This window comes from Sciurus vulgaris (assembly GCF_902686455.1).
Source record: "Sciurus vulgaris genome assembly, chromosome: 12".
In the NCBI taxonomy this organism is placed as follows: domain Eukaryota; kingdom Metazoa; phylum Chordata; class Mammalia; order Rodentia; family Sciuridae; genus Sciurus; species Sciurus vulgaris.
The window spans coordinates 48,723,351-48,749,409 of NC_136473.1; the positions used below are offsets into that span (position 1 = coordinate 48,723,351).

Consider the following 26,059-nt stretch of genomic DNA (forward strand, 5'->3'; position numbering starts at 1 on the left):
TATTATTGATAATTTCCAAAACATGTTAAAGGGCCTTGTTTGAATTATAAACCTTAAAAACATTACAATCTTTCCTTTAAGAATTACTTCTAGACCCGTTTCAAATTACTTATAATGTGTCTGCCATAAAGTACTTAGTATTTAATAGTGTTAACTGACCTCACTCAGCAGCACACTGAGTTCTCTTAAGTGACAATGTGTAATGTGAAAATCAACTTCCATTTCAGAACATGATAGAGTAGCTTAGAGTAGAGCAATGCAACCCTTGGCAGGAGCATGGAAAAAGCTGTAGAGATAACATAAAACATCTATTTAAATGTATCAGTGATCTACTGAAGCAATCACGAAGGGAATTCAAGATTCTGGAGAAAAAGCCAACCATTGAGGGAATAGCTGAGAATATGCAGCTGCATTTATCTTGGGTAAATTTGACAGTTCTGGGTCCTGGAATCTGAGAAAACCCATAAGCAGGTTTGGGGTGATTTTGCAGTACTGGAGATAGAAAATTAGAGATTTGAAGGGCTCATATTTGATTGGGAAGGAGTGAGTGAAGCACTAGAGTTGGCATATAGTAGGTTCTGCCCAGAATGTTTGCTAAGTAGTGAAGCTGCAGGGAGTGAGAAGCTACAAAACTGAGAATGAAGTCTCAGAAAAGAAAATCTGTTTCTGATTGAGCAGGAAAATAATAATAATAAAATTAAGGACTTTGGAGGGTTCCACTCTGGAGAAGCAGTAGAGCCTGACTCTGGGTGAGCAAAGTCTAGCATCTGCTTTTATTTATGTGATCAGCCTTCGTTCTGCCTGCCCAGAGAGGAAAGGTAAAACTTCTCTAGAGAAACATGTAACCTGGAGCCACTATGATTTTTTCATGTATTATGTCCAGAATTTGGTTAAAAAGCTACTTAAGGTAACAAGAGAATGATCCTATGACCAGAAATCAAGGGGGTAAAAATACTATGATTAGTGATTGGACTTAGCCAATGAGGATTTTGAAATAATTATTCTTAATATGTTCAATGAAATGGAAAAAGGGAAAGAAAAATGTAATACTCAAAAAGGCAAGAACTGAAATTAAGAATCAAAATGTAGATTTAACAATGAGTTATATACATGAGATTCAAGGTCGTTGTCAGACACTAATACTGAAGAACAGAGTAAGAAAAAAGGAATGGAAGACACAGAAAAGCATGAAATATACGTGTAGCATAGTGAAAATATCTAGGAAACGTGAAATTGGAATCTCAGAAGGAGCAGGGAGGGAGAACAAAACAGAAGCAACATTTGAGGAGAGAAATGACCATTCCAAATGATGAAAGGCAAAAGACACAGACCATTAAGCTCTGCAAACTTCAAGAAGGAAACATGAAGAGGTATCAATATTCCTGGAACATCAGAAGAAAATGTCTTGAAAAAGATAAAAACAGCCAGGCAGGGTGGTGCCCACTGATAAACCAGCAACTGGGGAGACTGAGGCAGAACCTGAGGCCAGCCTGGGCAGGTTAGTGAGACCCTGCCTCAAAATCCAAACTGAGAAGAGCTGGGAATGTGGCTCAGTGGGAAAGGCTCCTGGGCTCAACTTCCAGTCCCAAGAAAAAAATGTCTTGAGAGCAACCAGAAAAAACCTTTATCTTCAAATGAGAGATTGGTTGACAATTTCTCAACAGAAATAACAAAACAAGAAATAATAGTATGAGGTAACTAAGAATGCTGAAAGATAATAACTGCTGTTCTAGACCTGTGACCCCCAAAGTCCCAAAAAATAAAGTTAAATGAAGACTTTTAAGGAAAACAAAAACTGACTCTGAGATAAATTGTTGTCAGTAGTCCTGCAGTTCAAGAAATACAGGAGTTCTTCAAAGAAAAAGAAAATAACCACAAGATGAAAACATCAGACATCAAAAAAGTCTTGACAATGAAGAGAACAGAGAAGTATTTTATATGAATACAATTGAATATTGACTTACAGAATGAGTTGATGGTGGTGGTGGTGTTGGTGATATGCCTTTTAGAGTTTAAACTCTATGAAGAATTAAATGCTTATAAAAATAAAGCAGAAGGGGATAAATGGAATTTAAAAGACATTAGGTCTTAGCATTACCTGGAAAGCATTAAAGATAATAATTTAGTTTGGGTTGTAATAAATCAAGAACATGAATTCCAATCTCTAGGATAGTCAAAGAAGAGTTAAAAAGTGAATAACTAACAAATTAAAGATAAAGCATAATAATAAAACTGATTAATATAAAAGTGAACAAAAAAGAAGAACATAACACAGGTGGGTCAAATAGAAGAAACAGAAAGGGAAGATATTTAACCCAGCAATGTAAGTAATTATTTTAATGTTACATTGACTGAATATTTCAAGTAGAAGGCCGAAACTATTAGATCAGGAAACAAAACAAACAAATCTAATTATATTCCAGTTATGAGAGATATATTTAAATATAAGAGCATAGGTTGAAAGCAAAGTACTGAAAAACAGCAGTTTTAAGTTATACTAATATCAGATGAATAGGCTTTACTACAAGAAGCGAGAGGTAAAGAGAGACATCTTCTACAAAGGACAGTCCACAGGAAATATTAAAACTCTAAATCTGTGTGCACTCAAAAGGGCTAAAAATAGACACATCAGAAATGAATAGGACTTCTATCAAAACGAGCGGCCCGGAGGTGGACAACAAGCTCCCTCTCGCCCCAACCGCCACTCTGGGCCAGGCCCCAGGAGTTCTGGCCCTAAATCAGCGCCGGGGACTCCGCGAGGGAACCAAGTCGGCACAAGCGATGGCGGACACGGTGAGGGCAGTTTGGAGGCCACTGCAGAGGGAGGTGTACTCTGAGTCCGAGTCACCTGGAACCTTAGCCTGCAGTCCCCGGAGGGGGACTCCAAGATGCTCTGCCTCCTTTGAAGGCCCGGTAGCAGCCTCGGTCTCTGTGGGAGCTGAGAACGGCCAGAAAAATGTCTGTCAGCTCGTAGAGCTGCGTAGCCCTGAGGAGCAGAAGGCTCTGGAAGGCTGTGGCGCAGGGCCCACGGGTCTCAGGGGCAGCCTGGGGCGAAGGCCAAGGAAGTGGGGACTAAGAAATGCGCCATCTCGGCAGCAGGGGAAAAGGAAGGAGTAGCAGAGGCGGTGATACAGGAAAAGAAGGTGGTACAGAAGGAAAAAAAGGCAGCTGGTGGAGGGAAAGAGGAGGGCCGACCCAAGGCCCCGAAGATCAGTAACCGCATGGACTTGCCATTGACCAAGAGCTGTCAAATGTAAATGCCCAGGCTGACAGGGCCTTCCCCAGTTAGCGCAAATTTGGTTGAATGCAAGGCTCCATATGCAGTGCAGGAGTTTCCTTATCCAAAATATTCCAGGTTTCTGGGTCACCGCTTTTTGTAACCACCCTCAGCTGTCACCTATGATCAGTGGTCAAGACGAAGATATAATGAGGCACATGATCAATTTGGAGGTGGAGGAACTTGAACACCTGAGAGCAGGCTGTAAATTCAAGTTCATCTTTCAGAGCAACCCATACTTCTGAAAGGAAGGGCTCGTCAAGGCGTAAACACACAGATCCTCTGGCCCAAGTTGTGTCTCTTTTCACTCCAATTCCCTGGCACTGGACCAAGACCCCCAGGCCCTTCTCCACAGGAACTGGAAAGGGAACACTATCCCCAGTTTCTTCAACCTGTTCTCAGACCACAGCCTTCTAGAATTTGATAGAATTGCTGAGATTATCAAAGGGCAACTGTGGTCCAGTCCCCTACAATACTACCTGATGGGTGAAGAACCCTGAAGAGAAATTCGAGGTCCATCACGACAGCCTGTGCAGAGCCCCAGGTCCTTCCGGTTCCAGTCTGGCTAACTTCTGCCCTGTGAAAAGTTCCTGCACAAGTTTCCTTACCATGGTCTATTCTTGGTCAGCAGCATGTGCCTTCTGTCTGCCTTTTCATTGTACTGAATTAGTTTGTCCTTCAGTTCTAGGTTTTCAGCAATTTATAGATGGTTGCTTACATGCCTATGCTATTCTTCTGGCCCTTCAAGCTGTTCTGCATTGTGTGAACATGTTTCAAGTGAGTGGCCTTCTGCTTCTATGCCACGCTCATCATGTTGTAGATATGTACTTCCTTCTCTGCATGGCTTGGGTTCTGTCTGTTACATGGTCTTCTCCCAGAACTTTAAGTGGTTCTCTCACAAGGAAGCCTGACACTTCTTTACCAATAACTAGCCTCACTTTATGCTCGTGCTCCTAATATCCATGTACTATGTGTTCTTGAGTTTCACCACTGCAAGATGAAACTGAAATCCCAACCCAGCCGTCAACCCAAACTGAACGTTCCAGGCTACCACTTACTGGATCCCCGCTGCTTTCCTGGGCCTGTGCTATCTAACCTGCTGGTTATCTGGTAGAACAAACAAGTGGCTGGTTGGTAACTGCTAGTCACAAATGAAGTAACCTAAGAGGAATGGTCTTCTTGTACTTTTGGTTACTGTGCATTGCCATCAGCTACTGGTGAGTATGAAGACCTGTGCCGACGGGCACTACTTGCTCTCTGCTGGTGCAGCTCTGCACAGGCCACCATGCCTCATCATGAGCTATCTATTGATCTAAGCTCCTAAGCAACACATAGCAACCCCCATACTCACCATGATTACCCACAAACCCAATTAGTTGTCAAGTTGAGCAGAGATGTGGTAGTGCCCAAAGCACGGTGGAATGGTCCTTTCTGGGCCCTAGCCAATAAACCACCATTAATACAGGTGACTTTGTAGACTACCCCTCTTTCCCCTCCACACCTCCTCCAGACATGGTGAAGCTGCCAGGGCAAGGGCACTGAGGAAGGGGTTTTTCTGGAATGTGGGTCCTGTTATGCCTCTCACTCTTCCCCCATCTCTCCTTTTCTCCTCCCTCCCTCTCTGAAGCAGTTACCACTCAGAGACCGAAAACAAACTGGCAGAGTAGGCTTTTTGGTTGTGTCCAGACAGAGAAAGATTTGTAAAACAGACTTCAGTTCTCTGCCCTTATTTCTTGACCTCACTTTTGGCAAGGTCTCAAAGTCCTAAAGGGAGACCTGTAGGGTTACTGCTTATTTGGGCACAGTGTTCTCTGTGAGGCTAATTGACATCCCCACCCTTTTCCTCCTATCTATTCTACCAAATTCTGTGCATTAGTTTGAGAAGTGGGAGGAGGGAGAAAAGGGCTTTAGTGATGGGTTGAAGACAGACAGTGCTGGTTGTGTGCCTAGCAACTAGAATTTGCTTTACCTTGCGTTTTTTTTACACATGACAGTTCTCTTTTGGGCCTTGGATTGTTTAAGAAATGATTTGAAAATAGCATTTTGTGGGTCACCTGCCTCTACACCAATTTGTTCCTGCCCTTATATTCCATAGGATCTGTTGCACTGCCCAATCCTCTTGTCCTCACTTCACTTCTTAGTGTCAGCACTTCCTTCCCTGCTCTGTCCTTCCAAATGAGGGAGTAGGCTGTAGTCTACACTGTGGGAGATCCCAAGCTTTTTCTGGGAATAAGGAGCTGTGTGGAGTCTGCATTTCCAGGACAAGTTCCAGCACAGTGATGCTGTAGAGCTGTCTCAGTTGTGAGGGTGTGTGGTGGTGTGAAGACCATTGGCCCTCACCCTTTTCCTTTGCAATGAAGTCCTTCCCCTAAGCTCCCTGAGGGCTAAGGAGCTCTGACATAGTCAGTGCTCTAGGCTGGGAATTTAATTATAGGCCCAGAAGTAGACGCCTGCTGTGAAGCGAACTTTTCAAGGCCCACAGTAAAGATCCTTACAGGATCAGGGGTGGAGAGCAAGGCCTGAGGCAGTTCCTCAGGTGGAGGTGAGAGAATCAAAGTAGTTGTGATTCAGTTAGGATGCTTGGAGAAGGGCTTTCTTCCAATTTTTCCCAACTCCTTAAATTCATGAATAGAGTTTTGTAAACAAAAATACAAGTGTGGGTGTCTTCTATTATTTTAGGAGTAACCTTTATATAAGTGGGAGATTAATGGTATGTGTTCCTTATCTCACTGTGTTTGAATAACATAATTCCTTTCTCCATTTCAGCCTATTGGCAAAATTGATGTTTACAGGTCTGCTTTTTCTTGTAATTGAGAACATGTGCAAAAATATCAAATTTGTGTCCTGTGCAGTATGAAGAAGTCTGTGAATATTCATTAACAGATTAGCTTGTTATGCTCTCTCTTCTACATTAGTTCTATTCTTAGACATAATTTGAATATCTGAAGACTTTTAAAATCGTTGCTGTCTTGTGAAAATAATCTCAAAAAGAAAAACAAAACTGTTATCTTACTTGATATTTCTTGCCCTAATAGTAATGTACTTGACATTATCTTCCTAGTCAGTATAACTACTAGCAGAATTGCTGTCAATAAGGACTATTAGTATTTTTGTCTTCTATGTGCTTGAAAGAAAAGTAAAATATCACTGCTATAATTGTTGTTGTCACCAAAAAATAAAAAGAAATTAAAAAAATTAATAGCACTAAAGAAAGAAACTGACCAACATATTATCATCTGAGGATTTTTTTTGTCAGATACTCTTTTTCTTTTTGGTGGATATAATTGTACATAAGATGGAATTCATTGTTACATATTCATATAACATAATTCAATCAAATAATTATGCAGAAATTTTAATACATTCACCTAAATAGCTGACAGAGCAAGCAACTCCAACCTTAGACTTGCTTAGCCTATAGAAAATCTAAATGCAATTAACTTATAGTAAAAGAGATAAAATTCACATTACTTTCAAATGTGCATGGAATATTTACCAAATGCAACCATATTGAGTCTCAAAGAATAAACAAATATGAAAACACAAAAATCATTTATAATATTTTTTACTACAGTGGAATTCAGTTAGAAATTGATATTGATCCCAACTATACATTAATAAACAATAACAAATTACACTACCAAATAATGTATAGAAAAAGTGTAAAAAATATAAAATATTTTGAACTTAATTATAATTAAGAAATAACATCAAAACTCATGGGTTCATGCTAAAACTTTAGTGGGAAACTACATCTTTAATGCGTTTATAAGAAAAGAAAAATGCCGCAAAGCAATATTTTAAGCTAAAAACCTCAAGAAACTTGAAAAAGAAAAAATATCAAGACTTAGTAAAGTAAAAAGGTGAAAATAACAAATGTAAGCACAAAATCAATTAAATAAAGTGATGAAAACCTATGAAAGCTCATCATAGAAAAGAGCATACACAGGCTGGGGATGTAGCTTAGCTCAGTGTGAAATACTTGCCTAACCTGTGTAAAGTCCTGTGTTCAATTCTCAATAATAATAATAATAATAATAATAATAATAAATAATGTAAGCACATATGCAAATTAAAGCATTAGGAATAAAAAAATGGACATCCATAATCTAAACAACTTCATGCCATAAAATGTGGCAGTTCTGATGAAATAACCAAATTCTTCAAAAAATAGAACTTACCAAGGCCAACAAAAAATAAGTTCAAAAATCTGAAAAATCTGAATATATGTGTGTATAAAATTATTTAAGAGATATAACAATTCAATCTTTATATATATATGCATATATATACATGTATACATATGTGTATATGTGGTTGTTTTTTTTTTAAGAATTAAGTCTATTATCTCAAATCTTCCCAGAAGAAAACTCCAAATCCATATGGCTTCACTGGTAAAGTCTTCCAAAATATGTAGGACTTTTCATCAATAAACAAATTCTTCTAGAGCATAGAAAAAGTGGAAGCATATCATGACTCTTTTGTGAGACTAGAATAATCTTTTTTTACTTTTTTTTTTTTTTTTGCAATACTAGGGATTGAATCCAGGGCCTTGTGCTTGCGAGTCAAGCACTCTACCAACTGAGCTATATCCCCAGCCCTAGAATAATCTTGATACTAAAATTCAAAATCCAACAAGGACATTATAGGAAAATTACAAACCATCTCTTGAAATTGCAAATCATTTCTTGAAATGAGATGCAAAATTTCTAAGCCACATAATAGCTAGTCTAATCCAGTTAGTATGAAATAAAAATAAAGTATTACTATGTAGAGTTTATTAGAGGACAGCAGGGCTCACATACTATTTGAAAATCAATTTATGTAATTTACCCCATTAACAGAAAAAACGGAGAAAAATGATATAGTTATTTCAATAGATAACCGAAAAGGCATCTGATAAAATTCAAAACTCATTTATGACAGCAACTGGGAATAAAAGGGAATTTCATTCATCTAAAAGTGAGTATTTAAAAAAATGTATAACAAGCACCATACTTAATGGTGAATTACTGAAAGCACTCTGAGATTAGAAATGGGATAAGGATGCCCTTTTCCATTTTTTATATTAGAGCCTGCAGTGAAAATCTTAGTTGATGTGATAAGGTAAGAAAAATATAGATATTTGTAACACCATATCTGACCAAAAACCATAACATAAAAGAACTTCTGTGAATACAAAAATCTAAAAAGACAATTGAAGGAAACTTACTTAAGCAATAATATTAAGTGTAATATACAACATGCGTGAGAAGAAATATGAGGCTTCAGACAGGGCTTGACCAAGTTTCAGTTTTTGTCACTCTATCTTACACAATGTCAACTTCATCCAAAGGCTGGCTCTCATTTTGGTCAACACCTTCACTAACTACATGCTTTTTCAGGCAGAAAGAGAATGATGGAGGGAAGAGAAAAAGAGAGAAATTGGTTGATTGAGATCATTCTAGCATTTACTCTAGTTTGGCTGAAATGGATCACATTTTCATATTTTAACAAGTCATATGATCATTCCTAATAAGTTCACTTATTAACAAGGCCAGAGGACAGACTGCACTGATTAATTTATCTTGATCCTATGCATCATCTCCCAAATCTGGAGGCAAATGCAGTGTCCCACACTTCCACGGATCCCCACAGAAACATTAGAATTGTTGGGAGGGGTAATGCAGAGGTTCCCAGACTTCATCTGTTCACAGTGCCCTTAATGCCTCAGTAATATTCTCATGGTGCCCCTGGATAGAAAGTAACATTAAAGGCCGTGTAGGTGACTCTCGAGCTCTGCTGGTCCCGCCGCGCCAGCCACAGTCCCTCGGCACCAACACCATGTAGCGGTTTCTCACCACAGGTTTGGAAAGGAATCCGAGTCCTCCCTGTCTGGGGAGGAGCTTGTCACCAAACCTGTCCGGGGTAACTACGGCAAACGCCATTGTTACTGAGCGAGGATGAAGAAGATACCAAGAGAGTTGTTCGAAGTGCCAAGGACAAGAGGTTTGAGGAACTGACGAACCTTATGCGGACCATTCATACTGCCAGGAAGATTCGGGATGTCACCAAGTGCCTGGAAGAGTTTCAGCTCCTGGGAAAAGCATATGGGAAGGCCAAGAGTATTGTGGACAAGGAAGGTGTCCCCTGGTTCTGTATCCACGTCCTGGCTGACATGGAGGACTGTCTTAATGACTTTGGGAAGATAAAGAAGGGCAGAAGAAGATGAACAAGAATAATGCCAAGGCTCTGAGCACCATGCACCAGAAGATACGAAAATACAACCGAGATTTTGAGTCTCACATCACAAACTAAAAGCAGCACCCTGAGCAGTCTGCAGATGAAGATGCAGAGAAGAATGAGGAGGATTCCGAAGGCGCATCAGATGAGGATGAAGATGAGGATGGTGTCAGTGCTGCAGCATTCTTGAAGAAGAAATCAGAAGCTCCTTCTGGGGAGAGTCAAAAGTTCCTCAAAAGGATGGATGATGAAGATGAGGACTCAGAAGATTCTGAAGATGATGAAGTCAGGGACACAGGTTCTACATCGTGTGATTCAGACTCAGAGGAGGAAGAAGGGAAACAAGCGGCACTGGCCTCAAGAATCCTTTAAAAGGCCTCCACCACAGAGGAAGACAAAAAGGCAGCTGAAAAGAAGCATGATAGGAAATCTAAGCACCTGGACGAGGAGGAAGAAGACAATGAAAGCAGGGGGTGGGAAAGGGTTCGAGGTGGAGTGCCCCCTTGTTAAGGAGAAGCCAAAAATATTTGCCAAGGGAACTGAGATCACCCATGCTGTTGTCACCAAGAAATTGAATGAGATCCTACAGGCACGAGGCAAGAAGGGAACCAATCATGCTACCAGATCGAACTGCTACAACTGCTGGTTCAGATTGCCTCTGAAATCAACCTAGGGGAGAGCGTCATTGTCAAGATCAAGTTCAATATCATTGCTTCTCTCTGTAACTATAACCCCAAACTGGTTACATGCATGAAGCACGAGATGTGGCAGAAATGCCTGGGCATCTTGTTTGCAAATCTCAACATCTTTGTTGGAGAGATTATTTTAGAAGAAAGCAAGAACCTTCAAAATATGCACCAGCCACTGCATGTCCGTGGCTGTCTCCTACCTCTGGTGGAACAAATGCATGAAGAATTTATCAAAATAATGCAAAATACTGATCCTCACAGCCCAGAGTATGTGGAGCACCTGAAGGATGAGGCACAAGTATGTGCCATCATTGAGGGCTTGCAATGCTACCTGGAGGAGAAGGGCACCACTAAAGAAATCTGCCACATCTACCTGAGGCGCATCCTTCACACCTATTACAAGTTTGATTATAAAGCCCATCGGCAGCAGCTTACCTCTCCTGAGGGTTCCTCAAAGTCTGAACAAGACCAGGCTGAAAATGAGGGGGAGGACTCAGCCATGCTGATGGAGAGGCTCTGCAAGTACATCTATGCCAAGGATCACACAGACTAGATCCGTACATGTGCCATCCTCTGCCACAACTACCATAATGCTCTGCACTCCCATTGTTATCAAGCCCGTGACCTCATGCTCATGAGCCACATACAAGACAATATTCAGCAGGCAGACCCACCAGTGCAGATCATGTACAACTGTTCCATGGTACAGCTGGGCCTTCTGCCAAGGCCTGACCAAGGATGCGCACAATGCGCTGTTGGACATTCACTCAAGTGGCTGGACCAAGGATCTTCTGGGCCAGGGTCTGCTGCTGTGTAGCCTACAGGAGTGCAACCAAGAGCAGGAGAAGGTGGAGCGGTGTTGGCAGGTGCCCTTTCACCTGCACATTAGTCTGGAGCTGCTGGAGTGTGTGTATCTGGTGTCTGCCATGTTTCTGGAGATCCCCCAGATGGCTGCTCATGACAATGATGCTCACCAACGCATGATCAGCAAGCAGCTTCATCACCAGCTGCAGGTGGGTGAACAGTGGTCCATGCTGGGTCCCCCTGAGTCTGTGAGGGAACATGTGGTTGCTGCCTCCAAGGCCATGAAAATGGGTGACTGGAAGACCTGCCACAGTTTTATCATTAATGAGAAGATGAATGGGAAGTTGTGGGACTTGTTCCCCGAGGCTGACAAAGTCCGCAAAATGCTAGTTAGGAAGATCCAGGAAGAGTCACTAAAGACCTACGTCTTCACCTACAGCAGTGTCTATAATTCCATCAGCATGGGTCTTCCCACTGTGCACTCCATCATCAGCAAGATGATCATTAGTGAAGAGGTGATAACCTCCATAGACCAGCCAACACAGACCGTGGTGATGCACCGCACTGAGCCCGCTGCCCAGCAGAACCTGGCTCTGCAGCTGGCCCAGAAACTGGGCAGCCGGGTGGAGAATAATGAACGGGTGTTTGACCACGAACAGGATACTTATGGTGGCTACTTCCGCGACCAGAAGAATGGCTACCAAAAGAATGAGGGCTACACGCACTGGGGTGGCTACCACCAGCAGCAGTCTCGGACAACCTACTGAGCTCTCCACTTTTGCCTCAATGACCTAGACCATTCAGACTTTTAGTCCTAAACCCACCCCAGTCACTAAAGTTCTGTTTAAAGTTGTAAAAACAAAACCAAAAAAAGTAACGTTAAACGGGTCTTTTATTCCTTATGTTAAATAGTCAAGTCCAAGCCACTCAGTATTATAGCTAATGGGCAGTGTCCCACAAATGTAGCATGTTTCTCTTGAAATCTAAAATATCCCACAGAGCTTCTGTGAGCTCTCTATGTTTCCCCCAGGGCACCTCAGTGCACAGTTTTGGAATTGGGGGAGGTGGATAATGGTTGACGGGATGACAATCTTACATACCCACTGGCTTCCTAAGTCAACGCTAATGAAACTGCCAAACCAATTTTTCAGGAACAAAGGATTTAATCTTCCATAAAGGAGAAACTAATGAAGCATAGTTGCAAAAATCATTTGTCAACATCACATTTTGAACATACATGACCCCTAACAAGACCCTAACATATTGAGGAAGAAGTGGTCTTTTGGAAGGGAGAGAAAAAAATGGTAAAGTTTGAACTCTGCCTTCTCCTCACTGAGCCAACAACACTGAAAAGATGGTGAGAATTCCCATGCTTGGATTTGAAACTCACAAGTCCTTGGTTCTCTTCTACAGTGGATCCTAAGATGATTGAACCACTTTGTTAATTTGTGATTAAATAAAACAACTGGATAAATGGTTAATAAGGATATTCAAATGTCAAAAATAGACAAAAATAAGAGATGATATTTAATGCTACTATTTTAAAGACTATGTTTTTTTTTTTAAATTTTTTGCGTACTGGTGATTGAACTCAGAGGCACTTAACCACTAAGCCACATCCCCAGCACTTTCTATATTTTATTTAGAGACAGAGTCTCACTGAGTTGCCTAGAACCTTGCTATGTTGCTGAGGCTGGCTTTGAACTCATGATCCTCCTGCCTCAGCCTCCTGAGCTGCTGGGATTACAGATGCATGCCACCGTGCCTAGCAAGGCTATGGCTTTTGACACTAAAATTTAAAGTTTATTTATGGCTAACTATAGTAATCTGATTTCAATGAATCTGTCACTTGCTAATACAGCATCCAAGTTATATATGATCTTACCCCAAGAGAGTCTGGGAGTTCCTAAAGGCTGTCGCACATAAGCTTACTAACAAATCTGGTTAATTTTTACCCAGATCAGTAAGGGAATTCATCATGTATGATTTCAATCCCTTTTACTCTGTTGGGCTCCCTCCACTGGGTAGCAGCACACCCAGTGGGTACTGCTGCATCTGCTGGGTTCAGCCAGGCCTGCCACTATTCTATGTGGATATAAAAGGACTCTGTTGCCACTTTCCTCAGGTGTTCTCTCCTCTACAATATATAGATGCATAGTTAACCATGAGAAGAGATACAGAATGCCTCTTGGCCTATCAATATCAGAGCCGGGAACCAAAGGAGTACTTTTGGTGTCATGTTATATTGTGATTTTGGTGAAATGGTTTGTATCAGTTGGGGTGTGCTTAGGAAACTAACTGTTCCAGTTGTTTGACCAAAGAGATCTAAAAAGAATTTCTTCCATGGTCTGAATATTTGTGCACCGACCCCACCAATTCATGTGTTGAAACCTAATCCCTGACATGATGGTATTAGGAGGTGGGGGCCACAGGGAGGTGATTAGATCGTGAGGACAGAGCCCTCATGAATTGGATTAGTTCTGTTATCAAAGAGATCATGGAGAGTTGCCTTTCCCCTTTCACTATGTAAGGACACAGTGAGAAGGTGCCATCTATGAACCAGAAGGTGGGCCCTCACCAGACACTGAATTGGCTGGCACCTTGATTGTGGACGTCTCAACTGCCAGAACTGTAAGAAATACATAAATTTCTGTTGTTTGTAAGCCACCCAGTGTGTGGTATTTTGCTATCCAGTCTTCCAATCTTCCAACTTCTCCATCATTCCAGCCCCGCAGTAGCACCTCCTGTCACAAAGCACACTAGGAGTGTAGGTCTGGTGTTTAAGAACTGGCACACAGCTCATTTAGTTAATTTACATGTAGATCTAATATCTATGTAGAACCTAAGTTCACAGAGCTCTAAGGTTGAGAGTAACAAATCATCTGCTATATTTAATATTTCCCTTCTCTCAATAACTAAGTTTTGGTTACTGAGGCAGCTTCCCTACCTGACGCTATCCTTTTCTGAGTCTCTTCTCTTCAAATGAATTCTTTTCCAGGAACTTCCTCAGTTATTTACATAAAGGAACCTCTGTTGGGCCTAACCCACCCTCACCCTAGAACTCTCAGCCCTCCAGGGGAGGACACAACTAGGTCAAGTTAGGAACCTCTCTCACATTAGCATCCTGGAAGATGCTGGTTCATGGATCATCTGAGAAGAATTGAATGAGTTTGTTTGCTACTCACCAATGACATGGTTCCAGCTTTATATTTACAGAATTAGATCATCCTTCTGGAGCATTCCTTCAGAAGTGATAAGAAGTAGACAGTGGCATGGGCATAAATGGAATGAAATGGATTTGAGAGAGATTTAGGATAGTATTGGTAGGCCTCGGGGTTAAACTGGAGTGAGGGGTAAGGAAGAGAAATCAAGGTTGACATTCAGTTTTCTGGGTTGAGAACTAGGGTACATCTTGGTGCCATTCACATAGAAAGGGAACATGGGAGCAGAAACATCCCATTTTTAGACAAGTCGAATGCAAGTTCTTGAAGAACGTAATCATGAAACTGAATATACATATAGCTTAGGAGAGAAATACAAGTGGAGTAATAGATTTGTGAGTGATCAGCATTTAGATGGAATCAACACTATGTGAATATATATGATCACCCAAAAGAAAAGTTAGGTACTATGCAAAGAGAAGCTGCCCACAGATAGAACCCTAAAAGATAGAGAAATTTAATATACTGAAAGTAAAAGAGGGACCAAGACTAAGTATTCTGAACTAGTCAACCAGGGAATTAGCAGGAAAAATGGGAAGCTATGTCATCTCATTTTCTGAGAAAATGTGATCCTTGATCTCCTATGGCAGTGGTTCAAAATGTGAGGTCAAACACTGGCAACATCAGCCTCATCTGGTAACTTGTGAGAAATGCAAATTATTGGGCTTTGCCTCAGCTCCACTGAGTCAAAAAGCCTGAGGTTGGGGCTCAGCAATCTGAATGTTAACAAGTCTTCTGGATGATTCTGAGATGCATGCTGAAGTTTGAGAACCCTTGTTCTGGTTACACATGGAAGCTGAGTGTATGTGTGTGTATGTGTGTGTGTGTGTGTGTGTGTGTGTGTGTGTGTGTGTAGTTGGGGAGGGGAAGCAATGCTGGCATCAACATTTAAATAAGTAAATAACCAAAAATTTAGAAATTTTCCAAACATGCAGCCAAAATTAAGAACCTTCATTTTGATGGCAACATTTCCTCACTGTGTATTATTAGCAAAATGACAGGACTTCACATTTGTGAAAAATAAAAACAAGTTTAAAGCTACTACCTGGTTTGGGGGCTGGGGTTGTGGCTCAGTGGTAGAGTGCTTGCCTAGCATGTGTGAGGAGCTGGGTTTGATTCTCAGCACCATGAATAAATAAATGAATAAAATAAAGGTCTATTAACATCAAAAAAGATACTACCTGGTATGATCTTAATTTATCCAAGATTCTTACTGCAACCTAATCCCATTGTGGTGGTATTAAGATATGAGGTTTTTTTAGGTAGTGACTGAATCATGAGGGTGGAACCTTCACGAATGGGATTAGTGCCCTTATGCAAGGTTGAAGGGATCTCCGTGATCTTTTTCCACGTGAGGGCACAGAAAGAGGAGCCATCTGTGAAGCAAGAGTGGGCCTTTATCAGACCCAGAATCTATTGGTGGCATGATCATGGATTTCTCAGACATTAGAACTGAAAGAAATAAATTTCTATTACTTATAAATGACCCAGTATTTTGTTTTAGAGACTACAGTGGACTAATACACTTCCTAAATTTGGTGAAATTATGTGTGCCTCCTCACCATGCTGTGAAAGAAAAGGGCTTGAAAGTTGTAACTATCATTCTTACCAGAAAAAAACTGAACAAACTGAAAATCAACAACCCTTCTTAGATTCTTCAGAAAATGTAAGGTGCAGGGCAATCCACTGCCTCAAAAACTGGAGAGACAGTTATATTGCACAGAGGATTATACTTTATTAGAAATAGAAGTCACTGAACTGGGTACTGCAGCACATGCCCATAATCCCAGCAACTGAGGAGGCTGAGGCAGGAGAATCACAATTTTGAAGCTAGTTGCAGCAACTTAGTGAGGCCCTAAGCAACTAAAAGGGGCTGTGGATGTAGCTCAGTGGTTAAGCACCCCAGTATCAAAAAAAAAAAAAGAATTAGAAGTCACTGTAATAACTAGTTACAGACAGTTCTTGACTTATGATGGTTCATCATAGGAATGTTTGACTTTATCATGATGTAAAAGCAATACGCATTCAGCAGAAACCATTTTTTAAGTTCTTATTATTTTTAGTGCCACATATTAACTGTACACATTAATGGGATTCAGTGTAATATTACCATAGGTGTATACAGCATGCATTGACCATATCCTACTAATCACTATTCTACTTTCAGGTTGACTTTTTTTTAATTTGTATATATGAAAGAGAACATATAGCACTAAGCTTTTTGCATGATTTTCTCCAAATTCATCCATTTTGCTGAAAATAACAGGGTCTGGATGAATAATATTCCACCATGTATACATACCATATGTTCTTTACTGGTTCATCTGTGGATGGGCACTTAGTCTGATTCCATATCTTAGCTATTGTGACTAGTGCCACAGTGAATGTGGGCATGCAGGTATTCCTTCTGCATGATGATTTCATGTCCTTTGGATATATATTCTCAGGAGTGGGACAGCTAGATCACAGGGTAGTTCTATTTTTTAGTTTTTTTTTTTTTTTTGGAGGAATCTCCATACTGTTCACCACAGTGGCTCTACTAACTTAAATTCCCACAAGAATGTGTAAGAGTTCCCTTATTTTACAGCCTTATCAGCATGTTATTTTTTGTTCATTTGTTTGTTTGAGGATAGCTTCTCTAACTGAGGTAAGATAGTACCTCAATATAGTTTTAATTTGCATTTCCCTGGTGGCTAAATCTATTAAATATTTTAATATATATGTTGGCTATTTATATTTTTTATTTTGAAAAGCACCTATGCAGATCATTTGCCCTTTTTTAGCTGAATTAATTTTAGTTGTTGAGTCTTTATATATTCTGGATATTAACCCTCTGTCAGAAAGATATTTGGCAAAGATTTTCTCCTATTCTGTAGGTTATTTCTTCACTCTGTTGAGTGTTTCCTTTGCTGTGCAAAGCTTTTTGTTTGGTATAATCCTATTTGTTAACTTTTGGTTTTATTTCCTGTGCTTCTGGATCCTGTGCAGTAAATCATTGCCTGTACTAATACCTTGAAGTGTTTCCATTATGTTTTTTTCTAGTACATTCAAAATTTCAAGTTTTACATCAAAGTTTCAATCCATTTTGAAGTTTGATGTTTTCCAAGATTAGTACTATGCACATTAACTCTCTCATAATGCCAAATTACAAACTAGTGTAAGTATTCTGGCCACGTAGGCTAGGTTACTATGATGTTAAATACATTAAATCCTTATTTTACATTGTGCATGTTCAGTTTATGATGGGTTTATCAGAATGCATCCCTGTTGTAAGTCCAGGAACATCTGTACTAGGAGCATTGAAATGATAATTGACAAATCACTAGAAGCTGAGCATGGACTAGCTTGAGAGGTAAATATTCCTGGGGACCCAGTCTTAGGTATGGGCTTCCTCAAACCTTCCTGAGTTTTAATTCCTGGAATCTCACCAGGATCTCACTGTGAAGATCAGATAAAAATTCTCTGTTCCTTCGGGCAGGAGGAAGGGGCAAGTAAGTACTTTGGAATATCCCCATAACCATTTTAAAATACACTTCAAGTGTTCTATTACTCCTCAATGGAGGCCTACTCTCAAGGAAACACTTACTACTGTACTAGAGCCTTACTCACCTAGGGAAGGCAATTGGACTGCTTGAGCACCAAAAGTCAAAAATCGAAACCTAGAGGAAATCACTGTGTGTGCTGGTACAGCAACAGCAACATCAAACATAGTCCAGTTCCTTCAGATTAACATAGTACTTCACAGAAAAAGCCTGATTATCTTAATTCCTGTTACCAGATATAGTATATCTGGCTTTCAGCAAAAAATAAAAACACATGCTGAAAGGCAAGATTTAGACACAACTTTCACTGACACATACATATCTACCTTTGCTCAAGTCCCCTTCTCAAAGAGGTAGGGGGATCTTAGGACCAACTGAGACTGTTTTCCAAAGTGAGCAAAGGAGGAAAATATGTGAAACCTGAGGTTCCACAAATTTACAACCCAACAAAACCTTAACCAAATCCAACAGGTTCATTTCTTGGTGAGTGCAAAGTCAATAAGCACAACAGGAGATAAAAGACTGAAGAAAGTTTTATATTGTAGCCAAGTAGGGTGAACACTGGGACATTTCCAAAGCAGTGTCCCTCCCAGAAGAAAAGAAGCTGTGTATTTTATTATGGAGACCTAAGCATATTCAGAGTGGACGTATCATCACATGCACAAGTGTGAACATTCTGGCATGTGTGCAGTTCATGGTTTTTGCTGATTCATACATAAAATGTTGAAAAACAGAAGACAGGAAAGACCGCAGGGGAGAGAATTTAGTGCCATGAGAATATAATGTACAAAATTTACACTGGGTTACCTAGAAGATGGGCTGGGTGACTTTCTCTGTTTTAAAATTATTCTTTGTGGTCTTTGGAGGGCCTGATCTGAAAGAAAAAACAACTTGAAGAGATAGAAGCAGCCATCATGGCGGGAAGCAGCTTCTGCTCCCATGAGGACAGGCGTTTGACACTACAACTTCCTGCCTAGCAGCTAACAAAGCCTCATTCTAGTGAAATGGTAGAGGGGACTAACTGGTTAGAGAGATTACCTGGATGTGACTACTAGCCATGCTATTTGCCAGTGGTTCACCAGGCTGGGCCTTTCTACACTTTTTAGTCCTAACCTGTAGAATGGTGCTTATTTTCCATCCATAGTGTTCTTATGAAAAATGAAATAATATAAATTAGGCACACATAAGTGCACCAAGCCCAAAATAAGCAATCAAACATTAGCCATTATTATCCACAAAGGCTAAAAGTCATTGGGCTACCTAGATTTCCAGTATATCCCCTGTTCTCTTACTATTAACCATCCTGTATATGCAAGGAAAAGTTTTATTCTGATGCACGAAGTTGGTAACTAGGAGCCAGAATACTAATTCATTTACTATAAATTTTATTCCTATGTTCAACTATTTTTAGAGCATATTGATACATATAATGTCTACTGCTTCATTTCTATTTAGATGCTTTCATGTCCTGGTGTTAAACTAAAAATCACTATCAGCAGTAGGTGTAGACTTAAATGATCAACAACCCTCCATTAGAAGAAATACTCAGTTGTCAGAACAGCATGGCTCAAGGATGATGCCTTTTCAGAGTAAATGTGATCTAATTTTGGTGTGAAATTTTCTTGTTTTAAGTGATCAAGGAGAAAGTATTTTACTTGACTATTAGCATTATAAATGGATGATTAAATTATATAGTGTCATAATTCTTATTAGTAAATGCAATCTATAATTTGTCCATTTGATATTTGATATAATATTTTTAAAATTTATTGGTTCTTTGACATGACACCAGAATTCATTTTGATATAATTATACAAGCATGGAGTATATCTTGTTCTACTTAGAGTCCCATTTTAATGGATGTACGTGGTGGTGGCATTCTTTGTGTTGTACATGAGAAAACCATGACAGATTTATTCCACTGTCTTTCCTTTTCCTATGCCTTCTTCCCTCCATTCCCCACTGTCTAGTCTATTGGGCTTCTATTCTTCCTCTCATTCCACTGGTCTTATTGTGATTTAGTTTCCATCTATCAGAGAAAACATTTGACCTTTGATTTTTTGGGACTGGTTTACATCACTTAGCATGGTAACATTTTAAATGACTACTTAAGGGGAATGGGTTCTATGGATAGAGGCTTAGGGCAGTGGTAAAGTTTTTCATTCCACTAAAGTCTCACATTATCATCATTTAATGTATTCTGCCTCCTTTCAAAGACTCATTGACTCCCATTTTGGTGCCTTACTTTAATTCCCAATGAAATTATTTTTCTTTCTCTTATGATATATACAATTCTCAAGGACTATTCAGGAGGTTTGAGGGCCGCCTTGACAGTCGCAACTTGCTGCAGGCAATGGGTCCCCTGCCAGTGCGCAATGACCCGGCATAGCACTGACCCCAGCGGCATTGCCCTCTAGCCCCACTCCTCCAGGCCCTGGCTAGGCCAAGATATCATCCAGTTAAGGCACTGGTTAGGGCCCAACCACCCACATGGAGTGAGGGACATTGACATCTGATGGTGGTGGATAATCCCAAGGAGCTAGGTGGTGTTAGGATAAGTTGGAGTTGGAAAACATCACACAAACTCTGGTGGGGTGCCCCTCTATTCCTAGAAAGCCACTACGGGTGACATCTGAATCCTGTCAAGTATGATCACTAAGGGGAGCTGGGTGGCGGCTGTGCTCCCTAGTGAGGGTGGGAGGCAGTGTCAGTGAGAATGTGTGTGGCAGGCAAGGAGCCAGCAAGCCAGCGATCATCCAGGCACCTGCACACACTGCACCTGTCAGGTCCCCTGCATCTGCCACTGCCCCACACCAGGCCTGGCCACAAACTCCCTTGCCTGAGTCTGTCTCTGAGATACAAGCCCTCTGTGACAATGCCTTTAATGTACTGATGAGATTGGCATGATTGGGGGATTGAGAAGTACCTCTGGAAGAGTAGGGGCTGGACCTGAGGTGACACTACTTGTCAACCTTCCGAAATTTATTGTCTTATTTTCAAGAAGCTGACCATGTACAGGAGACCGAGAGTCCCAAACTTCAGGAACTTTCTGTCTATGCAGGCCCAGAACAACCTTAGAATGACAGCCTTAGAAACTCTGCCCTGGGTGACTTCACTGGGGACTGTGGGGGAGGGTACCACAATGCCTGGCCATTGGATGCCTGGACCTTCAGAGGAGTCCCTGCCACTTAGAGTGCATTCACTGCTGCATCTGGTGTGGTCTCATATTTGGGGGACCACAGAAACCATCCCTGGCTGGCCACCAGTGCTGACCCCGCCCCGCTCACCAGGGAGCCTTCCCTACTGCTGCTCCTTGGGTGGATTTCCAGGAATGACAGTCACCATGGTTGCATGTGGCCATGGTGGAGGGGGCCCGTGTCCCTAAGGCGGCCCTCGAGGGTGTTCATCGCTTGCAGGACTGCTCTGCAGTCAGGGCTGTCAGTAGCGATGCAGGGCAGACGCCATGCTGTCCACTCTCCTGCGCTGGGAACCTGGGACCTGGGCCGTGCCCTTTTGCAAGGAGCTTGAATCTCTCCCTCCCAGCTGGTTCAGTGCTGTCACAGGCTGGGCTGTGGGTTAGAAACCTAGAGCTCCAGGAATGGCGAGGGAGGGGCAGGAGAGGGGCATGGCCGCCTAGGGCCACCCGCGATTTTGGCGGGACTGGAAGCCCAGGCCTCGCCCAGACATCACCTGCAGGGTAGGTCAGTGCAGAAGCCCAGAGAAGAAAAGGAATTCAGGCAAGATCACACAGCGACTTTTACAAAGGGAACTGAAGCAGCCTCCACGCACATCCTCATACCAGCTCCCTGCCTGCAAGACTCCCTGGGTGACACCTACTGGCCAGAATCACCATAACTTCACAAAGTGCGGGCAGTCATTTCCAGGGCATGTTGTAACACCCACAGCCCTAGCATGGCCCCCAAGGCTGAGAGGATGGGCCCTGTTCCTCTGGCTGATGATCTCCAGCTGCCTTCCTCCCCATGCCCTGCTCCCTCACTAGCAGCCTTGCTCAACCTCTGCACACAAGGGTGTGCACATCACAGACTTTGGACCCACAGAGGCCTTCCACTTGTGTTGTCAAGCCTTCCAGCTCAGATTTTCTACTTAAAACTGCCAAAAATATAAAACTGCAGAAGGACCGAGAAACTGTGAAATTCCTATTTCAGTGTTCATTAAAAATCATTATTGGAGCATACCTGCACCTGGTCATTGAGGGCTTGTTAAGGCCTCCTCTGCTATGAATGTAACAAAGTGGAGCAGTCTCAGCAAGGGGCCTGTGGCCCTCAATAGCTGCGGTACTAACTCTCTTGGTTTGAACAAGAAAGGGTTGACACCCTGTTGAATGGGAAGGGCATGTTTGCTCCCACTTCAGGAGCCCTGCAATAGCTGCCCTCTGCTGGTTCGCCCTCCCTCTGATGACATGTGACCTGTCCCTTATTACCAATCATGGCATCCTCATAGGGTCTGTCTCTGCCCACCTCCCTGCAACTCTATGAACCTTCTCAGATCCATTTACTGAATTTAACATTTTCCCTGGGAGCTACCCACCTGCCTTGTCTTTCCAATTTTTCAGGATTCTCCCTAGAGTCTCAGTTCCTGCCCTCCTGGGGAATGTTCCTGCATCATGCCTAGTGATGCCCGGATGCAGGATCAATCCAGGGCCTGCCACATAGCAGGGGTTCACTGAATGTCTGTTGACTGAATACTGACTGAAATATAACACAAGGAGCAGGCCTAGAAGCCAGGAGCAAACCCCAAATTCACACTCACACAGGAAGCCTTACTACAATTTTTAGGGAAATGGACATGGAAGGGAAATAGTTTCCATCAGGAATCCCTCTTCGAACAGAGGACAGTGGAGGTTAGAAGGATGGTGTGAAAGAGCACAGCCCAGGAAACACGAACAGAGGTTACAGTATCTCCACCCTGAAGCCTGCTCCCCTGCCTGGCAGGATCCCTACCTGGAAACAGGGTCAGCTGCTTCCAAGGCTCCTCGTATAAATGAGTCACATGACTGCAATGTGTCCTATTTGCAGATGCAGTTCTCCCAGGCCACTTTGCTTGTCTGTGACATATCAGAGTACATAGGTGAGGTCTCAGAGTTGGATTCATGGGGGAGGTTTGCAGAGAGATTTGGTGCCCTTTCTGTTACCCTGAAGGCAGAGCCCTCCAGAGAATCATACCCACTCGGAAACAGTATTTAGTTCAGGAGAGGTTATTCCTGCCAACGTCCCCCAAAACCAGACGAGGCCTTTCTTGAAGGTCATTCTCCCTGCTTTCTTTACTTGCACTTCCATGAAAATTCACAAGTTTTTCTGTCATTGTCCGTCCAATCAATTCTTGCAGTTCCAAAAAGCTGACTGGATGGAGAAACCTGGAAGTGCAAGAGAATTGATTTATGCAAGCTTCCAGGATGATCTTCCTGGTAACACTCTGTGACCCCTAGATGGCTATTCACAGGACATGAATAGGAAGATTCAATAAATACAAGCAATACTGCCATGGCATGGCTAAATGATGGCCCACTCATGTTGTCCTTGTACACCTTCAGGGGGTGCACCCTGTTAAGATGCCAACCAACATCACCACTTTAAGGAACAAAAATGAGGTTCAAAGAAGGAAGAAATGAGGCCAGAGCCAGCAAGTATGTAGCAGGACTATAAACTCAGCTAGTATTCTGCAGTCCCAAGGACTGTGGGACTGTGTGTGTTTAATGGGGACTCAGGCATCTGGTCCACTCCCCACACTGTGTTTATCTAAGCCTTGCGCCACCACTGAACTTGGTTGAGATGCCCAATGCACCCATACTGTAAGAAGGCAGGAAGAGATGGATGTGATGCCCCTCCATGCCATTTCTTTCCTGTCCTGCCTTCTCAGCCACCCACACCCAGCACCCCTTTATCTTACTTTTCTGGACTATGATAGAGTGATGCTCATGTAACCACAGGGCACCAGAGGCTTCATTCCCTAGGAGATATGGGGACACCCTCTCCTTCTGGGCCTTATGGACACAGTGCCCCATGGTAATGGCTTAGCCCTGTTGCCGACTGTGCAGAGAACCAACTGGGAAGGGCATGAGCTCTCCCTTCGCTTCCACATCTGTCTTGACATTCAGCTCAGGTGCACCCTTCCCTGCATGGCAGCTGCTGCAGTTGCCTCAAGAGACCCTGAGCTGATGGGAAATCAGTCCCCATAGGGATGAAGGGGGCAAGAACTGCCAGCCAGGAGGTTCCAGGGAGGCACATTTCATGCTGACTCATCTGCAGAAGACTCTGGAGTCAAGATCCAGTCATTGGGCCTCAGGGGACCCAGAGGCCGTGGAACGTGGAGGCTTGTGTTGATGGGGGAGTGCAACAAGTCTCTGAGGAGAATGTATAAATATGTGTGTGTATATGTAAATGCGGTGTGTTACTTTTGAAAGGAAAATTCAAGGTTTTTGGTTTTGGTGGGGGTGGAGTAGAGGGTGTGGGTGTTAATTATTATTTCAGTAACCGTTTTATTTTGTAATAAATTTAGGTTTACAGCAAAGTTGCTGCAGAGAATTCCTGTATATCCTGTACCCACTTCAGTTTCCATTTCAGTTTCCTCTAGTGATATTTTATATCGCTGTGGTATTTCTCTGCAAACCACAGAATCAACTTTGGCGCATCAGTGTTAACCTAACTCCAGGCTTTCTTTTGTCTTTACTGTCCTTTTTCTGATCCAGGGACTAATCTAGGCTCCCACAGTGTGCTCGGTCATTATGGTTCCTTAGTTTCCTCTTGTCTGCTTCTGGTTTCCCGTCTTCTTGTTTCTCATGACCTTGACAGTGTTAAAGAATATCTGTCAGGAGTTTTGTGTAAAGTCCTTCAGTTTGGCTGGAAAGAAAGTGAGGGAGCTCTCTGGAGTCCATTTTATAGGAGCACTAATTCCATCTGAGGGCTCCACGCTCTGATGTGATCCCCTCCAAGACCTTGCATCAGGGGATAGGATTCCAAGGTAAGAATTATAGGAGAACACCAACACCAGGCGAAGTATTCTTAGAACCCAGAACTGTACCTGGCCTAGGACAGGCTCCAAGTATGCATGTCCTGAACAAAGGAATGAATGAAGAAGCTGAGGCAAGAGACAGACACAACGAGCAAGTGCTGAGCTGCATCTTGATCCAGGCCAGTGTGATACTGGAGCCAAAGTTCTCAATGACTACTACGGTCCTAACTGCTACACCTGTACCAGCCAGTCTCGTGGATGTAAAAGGTAAATCTATTCTGCACAATAAGACCAAGAATATATTTGCCTGGTTCCTTCTCATTCTCACATGAGTACATGGTGGGACCTTCCAGAGGCTCCATGATCTGTGATATCTCAGTTGATCACAGGCAGAAGCAAATATGATCGTTCACCTTTTTTCTTTTCAGTCATACATTTGAGAGCTTTTGTGAATATGTCAAATTATATTCTTCTCATGGAATCGTTTTCAATTTAAAAAGCATCTAGTTGCTAGTGTAAAGTAAAGGTGACATGCTCACCTTGTCTGCTAAGCCATGCAGCTGGCCTCTTGGTCCCTGTCAAAAAGTGGCAGCCAACAAGGGAGTGGCAGAGTGTCAGCCCAGATGTGGCCTGGGTGGTTCAGATGGCAAGTGGCAAGCACAGCCTGCAGCCTGGTGGAGCCTGCCATATAGGTGCAGCCACAGTGCCCAGGATGCCCAGGAGAGTCACGGTGCACCAACCTATCTCCTTTGGAGGTTGGGTCCAGACACGATATGGACATCTGCTACAGATGCGCAGTCCACTCATTGCTGCAGCCCCATCCCACCACCTCAACCTCCCACTTTCTGACCTTCCATGGGAAAATAAAAATGGGGGACAACTTGATGAAAATTGGGCTTCAAGAACTGACCAATATGCACTTATACATCGCTGGCACGAATGCAGATTGGTACAAACACTCTGGAAAGCAGTATGGAGAATCCTCAGAAAACTTGGAAAGGAACCACTTTTTCACACAGTTGTCTCACACCTCGGTATATGTTGATGCTTATAAAATCAGCATCCCTCAGTAACACACCACACCCATGTGGAGAGCAACTCAATTGACAATAGCTGAGATATGCAACCAACCGAGGTGCCCTTCAATACAAGAGTGGATAAAGAAAATGTGTATATATATAGACAATGGAGTATTACTCAGCCGTAAAGAAGAATGGCTTTATGACATTTGTCAGCATGTGGATGGACATGCTAAGTGAAGTAAGCCATTCCAAAGACCCCAGAGGTCGAATGTTTTCTCTGAAAGGTGGACGCTAACCCACAATAAGAGGAGTG

At 42.3% G+C, this 26,059-nt stretch overlaps 1 protein-coding gene, 1 long non-coding RNA gene and 2 pseudogenes across 10 annotated transcripts in view; 3 read left to right on the plus strand and 1 right to left on the minus strand.

Annotated features, from left to right (window-relative positions):
• LOC306641202 (protein downstream neighbor of Son-like) overlaps nt 1-26,059 on the plus strand; it is a 78,886-nt gene that overhangs the window by 29,204 nt on the left and 23,623 nt on the right. For 2 of the 7 annotated variants that reach the window (XM_079106164.1, XM_079106167.1), the window contains one exon: nt 16,721-16,920. The exons of the other annotated variants lie outside the window; for them this stretch is intronic. The gene's annotated coding sequence lies outside the window, so the exon portion shown is untranslated. Of the gene's footprint in view, nt 1-16,720; nt 16,921-26,059 lie in introns of those variants that run through there. 7 annotated transcript variants of the gene reach the window in all.
• LOC306641226 lies at nt 541-15,834 on the minus strand. The gene is made up of 2 exons (XR_013758069.1): nt 15,395-15,834; nt 541-1,382 (listed from the first exon to the last, which is right to left on the minus strand). It is a non-coding gene; the product is annotated as an uncharacterized lncRNA (long non-coding RNA).
• LOC306641195 (testis-specific Y-encoded-like protein 4) lies at nt 1,379-6,029 on the plus strand (annotated as a pseudogene). Its single transcript has one exon. The product of its transcript is annotated as a testis-specific Y-encoded-like protein 4 (transcript).
• LOC306641378 (eukaryotic translation initiation factor 3 subunit C-like) lies at nt 4,046-14,976 on the plus strand (annotated as a pseudogene). The gene is made up of 2 exons: nt 4,046-4,054; nt 9,107-14,976. The product of its transcript is annotated as a eukaryotic translation initiation factor 3 subunit C-like (transcript).